Source organism: Rhinopithecus bieti, unplaced genomic scaffold (assembly GCF_001698545.2).
Source record: "Rhinopithecus bieti isolate Rb0 unplaced genomic scaffold, ASM169854v2 scaffold_11252, whole genome shotgun sequence".
In the NCBI taxonomy this organism is placed as follows: Eukaryota; Metazoa; Chordata; class Mammalia; order Primates; family Cercopithecidae; genus Rhinopithecus; species Rhinopithecus bieti.
In genome coordinates, this window is record NW_016806895.1 from 618,523 (window position 1) to 629,293 (window position 10,771).

Consider the following 10,771-nt stretch of genomic DNA (forward strand, 5'->3'; position numbering starts at 1 on the left):
TGATTTCTGATTCTGTGCTTTATTTTGCAGGTGAGTGAGGTTGCCAGATATTGAATTTTGAAGGAATGAGTTATTACTGTAGGAGTAAGAAAATTGATAACAGAAAAACTGCAAGTGTTAAAAATCATTGCCACTATTACTATTTTAGTTGTCGTTATTAGGATAAGAAGATTGGCAGTGAATCTCTGAGGTTATTCTGAGAATCAGAATCTTCCTATCTCTTCCTATCTCAAGTGAGGGTACTCCAGGCTACAGTGGTGACTGTGCCTTCTCTTTCTAGTGGCCACCATCAGTCAGCTTAGATTGAGGACAACGCTTTGCCCTTGATCTCTAACTGCATTTTTCTAGCGACTGGGGGAGGCACGATGGCCAGGGATGTGAAGATTGGGAGGTGAGCTGTCCAACCTTCAGATCTGTAGCCACCCCAAACCAGAGACCAGAGCGGAGCGACCCTCTTCCTTCTCTCCCTGTTACCCCTCAAGGTATCTCATGATTGGCTTAGGAAGAGAGAAATGAATGGGTAAGGCTCAGGCTGTCCAGCCCAGGTAAGCAGCCCCAAGGGCTGAGTATGGTAACCGTCCAGAATGGCCCTCCCCACTTCCCTCCCAGCATGATCCTGCTTGCCCCTCGGAGCCACTCAAGGGCACCTCTTCCGAAGCCCTCTGCAGCACTCCTAGACAGAGTGAGGCTCAGCCCTCTGTGTCACCACAGCTCAGTGGTAATAACAATAATAATAATAATAACAATGAATACTGCCATATTTGGGGCACTGTGCTGTCATCCATTAATCCCTACAGCTGTGTGAGGTAGATGCTGTTATTCTTCATACTTGCAGGTAGAGAAACAGGTAGAGTGGCTTACCAAGGTTGTGTAGGTCTGATTCCAGATTCTGGGCTCTTCACCTCCAAGGTGCACTGACATAGTGTATCATATTCCATGGAGATGACCTTCCAAGGAGCAGACCTGCACAGAGGCCTGGTGCTTCACTGACTTCTGAGTGGACAGAAGGACTAACTGAATGAATGTGTGGAGGAGACGGAGGCATTTCAGAGGGCAGTGGAATTCCAGGGGTCACCTGGGGCTGCAGGGCTGAAATGCTGTGGGGTTCCCTGGGGGTGCTTCTCCTTGTGGCTGTGGCCTGCCTGGGACACTGCTGGTTTCTGAAAGTGAACTTGGGGAAGAAGTCTATCGCCTGCCATGCCTGGGTCTCTAGGAAGCAGGCCTGGTGGAGAACAATCCACATTTCCCCCATGACCAGGAATGACTTGAGAGAAAGAAATTCCTGTGAGTGAGAGACACAGAGTTGCTCGGTGAGGGTGGACCTGGTGTGGCTCAGCTCAGCCCAGACCCTGAGCTGCATAGTCCCCTCCTTGCAAATCTTTTGTGGGAGAAACTCCCTGGGAAGCCTGGCAAACTCCCTTGTTTCACCTGCTGTCTTAGTCTGCTTGGACTGCTTCAACAAAATGCCACAGACTAGGTGGCTTAAACAACAGAAATTGATTTTTCACAGTTCCAGAGATTGGGAAGTCCAAGATCAAGGTTTTGTCCAGTTCAGTTCCTAGTGAGGGCTTCTTCCTGGTTTGTGGATGGACACCTGCTCACTGTGTCCTCACATGATGGAGAGAGAGATCACCTCTCTCATATCTCACCTCTCAGACTGCTATGGTTTGAATTTGGCCTCGTCCCACCAAAACCCATATTGAGGCTTGGTCCCCAATATAGCAGTGTTGGAAGGTGGTACCTTTAAGGGGCGTTTGAATCATGAAGGATCCACACTCATGAAGGGATTAATACAGTGTTGAGGGAGTGAGTGAGTTCTCACTCTTGTGGGATTGGGTTAGTTACAGTGAGGGTTTTTATATACCAGGCCGTTATAAAGTGAGCCTGCCTCTAGTGTTTGGTCTCTTTGCATGCACCATGTCCCCTTCTGCTTTCCACCGTTGAGTTGAGGCAGCATGAAGCCCTTGCCAGCTGGGCAGTCAGACATTGGAATTCCCAGCCTCAAGAATCATGAACCAAATAAACCTCTTTTCTTTATAATTTACCCAGTCTCAGGTATTCAGTTATAGCAACAGAAAACAGACTGACAGGTACTAATCTCATATGTGAGGGTTCCACACTGAAGACCCAATTACCTCTAGCAGGCCCCACTCCTAAATACCATCACATTGGGGATTAGGGCCTCAGTATATGAATTTCAGGGGGGCACAAACATTCAGTCCATAGCACCCACTGAGTCCTTGTCTTAGCCCCTGAATCAAGGTAGCGAGTCAGCATTGCATGTCCTTCTCTCTGCCCCAAGAGCTTGCACCCTTGTATCTTGTAGCCTCACACTGTCTTCCCCTTCTGCCCCAGAAGTAACACCAAGAGGTCCTTTCCTCTTGGGTTCCTGAGTCAGGGTTGGATTTTGGGAGTTTGGGCCTCCTCCTTGTCCCCAGCCTTGCGCTCTCTCAGATAGGGCAGGTTTAGGACCTCTGTGGGCTCTCATTCTGTGATTTTTACCCACCGGGTCCAGCTCTGCAGGTGGTGAATGTGACTGAGTTCATCTGGAAGGCGTGAATGCTGGACTCCTGGCCTGTCCATATGTGCACAGGCACACACATGCATGCACACACATATAAACACACAGGCCAACTTTCCAGGGCTTCTCTAACTGCCAGCTGCTCCCAATCTGTATCTTTATCCGGGAGTGGGATGACAAGTAAAATAAACAGATCTCCTGTTTCCCTAAGCCAGTAGAACTTTCTTTGCTTATGGAAATGTTGTATATCTACTCTGTCCAATACCACTGTGGCTACTGAGCACTAAAATGTGGCTAGTGTGAGGAACTGAAGTGTAAATTGTTATTTTATTTTAATTAAAATTTAGGCCGGGTGCGGTGGTTCACACCTGTAATCCTAGCACTTTGGGAGGCCAAGGAGGGTGGATCACTTGAGGTAGGGAGTTTGAAACCAGCCTGGCCAATATGGTGAAACCCCGTCTCTACTAAAAATACAAAAAAATTAGCCAGGCATGGTGGTGGGTGCCTGTAATCCCAGCTACTTGGGAGGCTGAGACGGGAGAATCGCTTGAACCCAGGAGGCAGAGGTTGCAGCGAGCCGAGATTGTGCCACTGCACTCCAGCCTGGGTGACAGAGTAAGACACTGTCTCAATAATAAAATAAAAAATAATAATAATAAAAATTAAGAAAATAAATAAAGTTTAACTAGCTACCTGTGGCCAGTGGCTAGCAAATTGGACAATGTAGATTTAGATGGATAGGGACCATGATGCTTTCCAAATCAAAAATCAGGACCCACAGCCTGATAAATGGAAATAGATGTATAGGGCAAAATATTTGAAATTGGGACTGTTCTGATAATTCCTGGGTGCTAGATCCGTGCTTGAACCCTAGCTCAGGTTTAAAAACCTCACTTGGCCGGGCACAGTGGCTCATACCTGTAATCCCAGCACTTTGGGTTTGGGAGGCCAAGGTGGGCAGATCACTTGAGCTCAGGAATTGGAGACCAGCCTGGGCAACATGGCGAGACCCCTGTCTCTACAATATATACAAAAATTAGCCAGGTGTCATGGCATGTGCCTGTAGCTCCAGCTACTCAGGAGGTTGAGTTGGGAGGATCACTTGAGCCTGGGACATTGAGTCTGCAGTGAGCTGAGGTTGCACCACTGCAATTCAGCCTGGGTGACAGAGTGAGACCCTATCTCAGAAAAAAAAAAAAAAAAAAAAAGGAAAAAAGCAACTCTGTAAAGAAGATAATCTCACTCTCATTTTGCAGATGAGGCAACTGGGGCTCAACGAAGCTAAGTGATGACCCCAGGTCACGCAGCAAGCCATGGTTTGGCCTCACCCCTAGGGCTGTCTGGGTCAAAACCTGGGCTCTCCCATTGGTCCCCGCAGGCTGGGGTGCAGTGGAGTGATCTCTGCTCAAGGCAAACTCCACCCCCCGGGGTTCAAGCGATTCTCCTGCCTCAGCCTCCCGAGTAGCTGGGATTACAGGTGCCCACCACCACACCCGGCTAATTTTTTTTGTATTTTTAGTAAAGATAGGGTTTCACCATGTTGGACAGTCTGGTCTTGGACTCCTGACCTCAGGAAATCACAGGCCTGAGCCACCATGCCCAGCCGTAGACCTTTTTAAGTCAGTTCATGGGAGGGCGGTCCAGCCCCCACCCCCACCAGTCATGTCTCTACTTCTGTGAGAAACTGGGGTAAAGAGACCTCTGGGACTGACGACTTGAGGAGAAGCTGCTGGTGTCTCTGGGAGAGAAAGAGAGTGATTGGTCCATCCACAGAGCCTGATCTGCACCCCAGACGCCTCCCACACAGACCCCCACAGGCTGCTACGAGGAGGTGAGGAGTCCGCCGCATGGGAGACATGATGTCCAGGGCTCTCTTCTTGCCTAAAATTCTCGGCTTGCTGTCTGAGTCCCGCCAATTACAGGCTGGGTTTTGTTCGTTTTAAAAAATGCAGTTCTCTAGTTCCTCCGAGGAAAGGAGCGAGGGTCATTAGAGGGGTGGAGGAGGGTGGCACGTGAGTCTGGCTAGAACCTCAAAAGTAGGGAGTTTCAGTCAAAGAACCCCAGAATTCCTGTGGGCAGTGTGGGATGAGCAAAGAAGCAGGGGAGAGGGTGGGAGGCATTGGAAGACCAGATTTTGGGAGGCACGGAAGGCAAACTTTTCAACCAGTTCAAACTCCAGTCTGCTTCTCTGGGTGGGGAAAGGTGTCTTCAGCTGGCTTGGTTCTCTCCTGCCCCAGGGCCTCTGCCTGCACTGCTCCAGCCTCTGCTCCCAGCCCTCAGGAGTTTCTGCCGAATTCACCCCCCTTCTGCGTCCTCCTCCATCACCCAGCTCTCAGGGAGGCCTTTCTGGCCCCCAGGTTTTGTATCATATGTATTGGATATTCTCACAGCATCTGCCCCTGTCCTCCATGTGTTTAGTTCTGCTTCAAATACTACACTTGTTAGAATTGCTATTTGATTAATGTCTTATTCCCTCACTGGACTCTTTAAGCTTCATGAGAACTGGGACCATGTGTGAATTTGCTCTTGATTTTAGCCATGCAACTCACTGTGACGCCTGGCACATGGGTGCAATGCCATAAACATGGGCTGAATAAGTTAAATAAGTAAAGGTAGAGGAGGTCTATCCCACCGCAGGTCTTTCTATTCCTTTCCACAAAGAAGTTGGGCCTGCCCCAGCTGATCAGTAGAACTATAATTTGTGCATCCCAAGTTCACCCCTAACTTCTTCTCTCATACATGGAAGAAAATGCATGTCAGTTAGAATGCTTTGGGCTGCAAGTAACTGAAAAGTCAATCAGCAGTGGCTTAAACCCAACACAGATGTTAGTTACTTAATGAGAAGACTAAAGGTAGGTGATTCCAGAGTAGATTCAATGGCTCAGTGCTGCCATCAAAACCTAGGCTTTCCCCATCTCTCTTTTTTCTTTTTTTTGAGATGGAGTTTTGCTCTTGTTGCCCAGGCTACAGTGCAAAGGAGCTATCTTGGCTCACTGCAACCTCCACCTCCAGGTTCAAACGATTCTCCTGCCTCGGCCTCCTGAATAGCTGGGATTACACGCATGCACCACCATGCCCAGCTAATTTTGTATTTTTTTTTTTTAGTAGAGACGGGGTTTTTACCATGTTGTTCAGGCTGGTCTCGAACTCCCGACCTCAGGTGATCCTCCTGCCTCGGCCTCCCGAATAGCTGGGATTACATGCATGCACCACCATGCCCAGCTAATTTTGTATTTTTTTTTTTAGTAGAGACGGGGTTTTTACCATGTTGTTCAGGCTGGTCTCGAACTCCCGACCTCAGGTGATCCTCCTGCCTCGGCCTCCCAAAGTGCTGGGATTACAGGCATGAGCCACCATGCCCGGCCGGCTTTCCCCATCTTTCTGCCCTGTCATCATCAGCATCTTCTGCTACAGCAACAAACATTCTCTAAAAACTGTCTCAAGCAGAAAGAAAGGGCCAAAAAGGGGCTGGGGGAGGGCATTTGTTTGCAAGATTGAATTTTGAAAATTAAGTGGCTGTCTGTAGTAGCCTCTAAGAGAGTATTCATGCCATAGTTTTGTAATTATTTTTTTTACCTGTGGCCACACCTCCCCTCCAACCTCTGCAAGCAGCTTCTTCGTGATAGAGACTGTATTTTAGGACTCTGCTTCCCCAGCCCCTGGCACAGTCTAGGCACCCACACTGCTGACAGAAGAGGGGGCTCTGAAGGGGGCCAAGAGTGAAAGGTGGGGAGGGGCCACAGGTGAGGGAGGGGAGGAGTCCTTTGCTAAAAGCAGGAACTCAAAGGGAAAGTGGGCATCAGGGTGCTCATAGCATAGGAAAGAGGAAGTGGTAAGTCTGAGAAAAGGTTGGAGAGGGTTGTGGCAAACCTTGGCACGGTCTGGAAAGAACTACAGAGAGGAAAGGAAGGGTGTAGAGCCTGAGGTTTATGCCAACACGGCTTCTTCCTTTAGGCTTCATAATATTTCTCCCATCTCACTGGGCACTGTTTCCTCCCAGCAAAGTGAATGTGTGGCTCTCACCCTATCCAGAAGTGTCCAAATGCAAGTGAGCCCTGGGATGGGTGTCACTGACGGCTCCTGCAATAGTTGGAGGAATGAAAGGCTTTTAAATGCACTTCCTTCTTCCCACCCATATGGTCTAATGGAATTGAATGCTCAACACCAGGCACTTTTTTAAAGAGATGGGAGGAAAAGCTAAAATATTAGGGGTGATTAAGAAAGAAGGAAGTGTGCCAGGGACAGTGGCTCAAGCCTGTAGTCCTAGCACTCTGGGAAACTGAGGCAGGCAGATCACTTGAACCCAAGAGTTCAAGACCAGCCTGGACAACATGATGAAACTCCATCTCTACAAAAAAATACAGGTGTGTGCCTGTAGTCCCAGCTACTTGGAAGGCTGAGGGCGGGGGAGCGCTTGAGTCTGGGAGGTTGAGGCTGCAGTGAGCCGAGATTGTGCCACTGCACTCCAGCCTGAATGACAGAAAAAGACCCGATTTCAAAAAAAAAAAAAAAAAAGGAAGCGGATCCAAGCCCCTGCCTACCCCCAGTCTTCCTTCCTGTGGTCCAAGTCTCAGCATCCGGCATTCTCCCTGGCCTTCGGTCATGACCTGTCTGAGCAGGGTCCTGCTGAGCCTGCCACTGGGTGTGGGGTGGGGAGGAAGCCCACAGGATTTCGCTGGCCCCCAGGACCCCATCAGATCAGCAGAGACATGCTCACGGCTGTGGCTCTACCCTGTGTCTGGAAGTGGGTGTTCTTGTGGTCCTATTCCGGCTCTTGTCAATCAGAGCAGCCAGTTCCCCTCAGTTCCTTCCTCCCCAAGGCTGGTGCCTGGGAGGCAGGGCTCCCTTCTCTTTGTCTTAATTCTTCCCAGCCCCCTTTGGAAAGGAAGGACATCATTCCAACTGGTTCACCTGCTTTGTCTTGCCTGGAGAAACAAAGTTTAGCTCATGCTAGGAATGAAAATTTTTTGTTTGTTTGCTTTGTTTTGGTTTGGTTTTAGAGCCAGGGTCTCACTCTGTTGTTGTCCAGGCTAGAATGCAGTGGTGTGATCACAGCTCACTACAGCCTCAAACTCCTGGGCTCAAGTGATCCTCCTGCCTCAGCCTCCTGAGCAGCTAGGACTACAGGCACACACCACCATGCCTGCCTAATTTTAAAAAATTCTTGTAGGCCAGGAACAGTGGCTCACGCCTATAATCCCAACATTTTGGGAGGCCAAGGTGGGAGAATCGCTTGAGCTCAGGAGTTCAAGACCAGTCTGGGCAACATGACGAAACTCCATCTGTATAAAAAATTAGCCAGGTGTGGTGGCACATGCCTATAGTCCCAGCTACTCCGGAGGCTGAGGTAGGAGGATTGCTTGAGCCCAGAAGATGGAGGCTGCAGTGAGCTGAGATAGCACCACTGCATTCCAGCCTGGGCAACACAGTCTCTAAAACCAAACCAAAAAATAAACAAACAAACAAAAAGTTTTCATTCCTAGTATGAGCTAAACTATTTCTCCTGGCAAGACAAAGCAGGTGAACCAGTTGGGATGATGTCCGTCCCTTCCAAAGGGGATTGGGAAGAATTAAGGCCACGAGAGGGGAGCCCTGCCTCCCACGCACCAGCCTCAGGGAGGAAGGAACAGAGAGGAGCCGGACCTGCTCTGATGGACAGGAGCTGGAATAGGACCACGAGAGAATCCACTTTCAGACACAGGGTAGAACCACAGCGGTGGGCATGTCTCTGCTCATCTGATGGGGTCCTGAGAGCCAGCCTGATCCTGTGGGCTCCCTCCCTGCCCCACACCCCACATCTTGTCTGAGAATTTTTTTTTTTTTTTGGTGGAGACGGGATCTTGGTATGTTGCTTATTGGTCTCAAACTCTTGGGCTCAAGTGATCCTCCTGCCTCAGCCTCCCAAAGTGCTGAGATTACAGGCATGAGCCACCATGCCTAGCCAATGAAAAAATTTAATAACCGGCTTATCCTGCCTGAAACAAAACATCTCTAAGGAGTTTACTAAACACATCAAAACCCAAAACACACCCAGTATCTAACATTTAAAATATTCAGTATAACTCTCAGATTACCTTTTCCTGTGGAGAGACAAGTAGAACAACAGTCTCGAAAAGACTCTCCACACAAAGGAGACTATCGAGTGGTCCGACAGGATCTCTGGGCTAAATTGGGCAGTTGCTGAGGAGGGTAGAGGATTTGAGCTTCTCCCTTGGGGTGATCTCGGCAAGGGAGTTAAGAATCAAAGCCCTGGGGCCATGGCTGTGAAACCTTTGAAAGTAGGAGAACCACTGTCATGTGTCCTGTGGGAGTTTCACTGTCTGCTGCCTCTTCGCTGTCAGTGTGCCTCTTAAAACACAGATCTTGTGGGAGCGAAACCAACGCCTGGCTCGGAGCAGCAGCCTCTGAGGTGTCCCTGGCCAGTGTCCTTCCACCTGTCCACAAGCATGGGGAACATCTTCGCCAACCTCTTCACGGGCCTTTTTGGCAAAAAAGAAATGCGCATCCTCATGGCGAGTCTGGATGCTGTGGGCAAGACCACGATCCTGTCCAAGCTTAAGCTGGGTGAGATCGTGACCACCATTCCCACCACAGGCTTCAACGTGGAAACCGTGGAGTACAAGAACATCAGCTTCACTGTGTGGGACGTGGGTGGCCAGGACAAGATCTGGCGCCTGTGGCACCACGACTTCCAGAACCCACAAGGCCTAATCTTCGTGGTGGACAGCAACGACAGAGAACGTGTGAACGAGGCCCGTGAGGAGCTCATGAGGATGCTGGCCGAGGACGAGCTCTGGGATGCTGTCCTCCTGGTGTTCGCCAACAAGCAGGACCTCCCCAATGCCATGAATGCGGCTGAGATCACAGACAAGCTGGGGCTGCACTCCCTATGCCATAGGAACTGGTATATTCAGGCCACCTGCACCACCAGCAGCGACGGGCTCTATGAAGGACCTGACTGGCTGTCCAATCAGCTCTGGAACCAGAATTGAATGCAACCCCCCTCCCGCTCACTCCTCTTGCCCTCTGCTTTACTCTCATGTGGCAAACGTGCAGCTCGTGGTGTGAGTGCCAGAAGCTGCCTCCGTGGTTTGGTCACTGTGTGCATCGCACCATGCTGTAAATGTGGCAGATGCAGGCTGCAGCCAGGCTTTTTATTTAATGTAAATAGCTTTTGTTTCCAATGAGGCAGTTTCTGGTACTCCTATGCAATATTACTCAGCTTTTTTTATTGTAGAAAGAAAAATCAACTCACTGTTCAGTGCTGAGAGGGGGATGTAGGCCCATGGGCACCTGGCCTCCAGGAGTCGCTGTGTTGGGAGAGCCAGGCACGCCCTTGGCTTTAGAGCTGTGTTGAAATCCATTTTGGTGGTTAGTTTTTAACCCAAACTCAGTGCATTTTTAAAAATAGTTAAGAATCCAAGTCGAGAACACTTGAACACACAGAAGGGAGACCCCGCCTAGCATAGATTTGCAGTTATGGCCTGGATGCTGGTCACCAGCCCAGCGGTTCCCCTCGGGAACATGAGGTGGTGGTGGCACAGCAGACGGTGATCAATTCTGCATGGTCACAGTAGAGATCCCCACAACTCGCTCGTCCTTGGGTCACCCTGCTTTCCATAGCCATGTGCTTGTCTCTGTGCTCCCACAGTTCCCAGGGGCCAGGCTGGGAGCCCACAGCCACCCCACTCTCTCGCAGGCTGCCCCACCCACCTTCAGGCAGCCTAAGGGACCCAGGGCCCCATCTATCCCTCGGTCACTGTGTGGCCACAGTGGGCCCGTCGTCCCCAACACTCGTGCTCGCTCAGACACTTTGGCAGGATGTCTGGGGCCTCACCAGCAGGAGCGTGTGCAAGCTGGGCAGGTGGTCCACCTAGACCCACAGCCCCTCGGGAGCACCCCACCTCTGTATCTGATGTAGCTTTCTCTCCCTCCACCTGCAGGGGTCCGATTTGCCATAGAAAAAGGCAACCTCTACTTTTTTCTTTTGTATTTTGATAAACACTGAAGAAGCTGGAGCTGTAAAATTTATCTTGAGGAAACCTCAGAACTGGTCTATTTGGTGTCATGGAACCTCTTACTGCTTTCAATACATGATTAGTAATCAACTGTTTTGTATACTTGTTTTCAGTTTTCATTTCGACAGACAAGCACTGTAATTATAGCTATTAGAATAAAATCTCTTAACTATTTCACCGGCTCTCCAGTGCTTCCACGTAGGCATACTGCCCCCAGGAGATGGTGGATCAG

At 49.8% G+C, this 10,771-nt stretch overlaps 1 pseudogene across 1 annotated transcript; it reads left to right on the top strand.

The window, feature by feature from the left end:
- The first annotated feature begins 8,878 nt into the window (after positions 1-8,878).
- LOC108533714 (ADP-ribosylation factor 1 pseudogene) lies at positions 8,879-9,513 on the top strand (annotated as a pseudogene). The gene has a single exon (XR_001886801.1). The product of XR_001886801.1 is annotated as an ADP-ribosylation factor 1 pseudogene (transcript).
- The last annotated feature ends 1,258 nt before the right edge of the window (positions 9,514-10,771 follow it).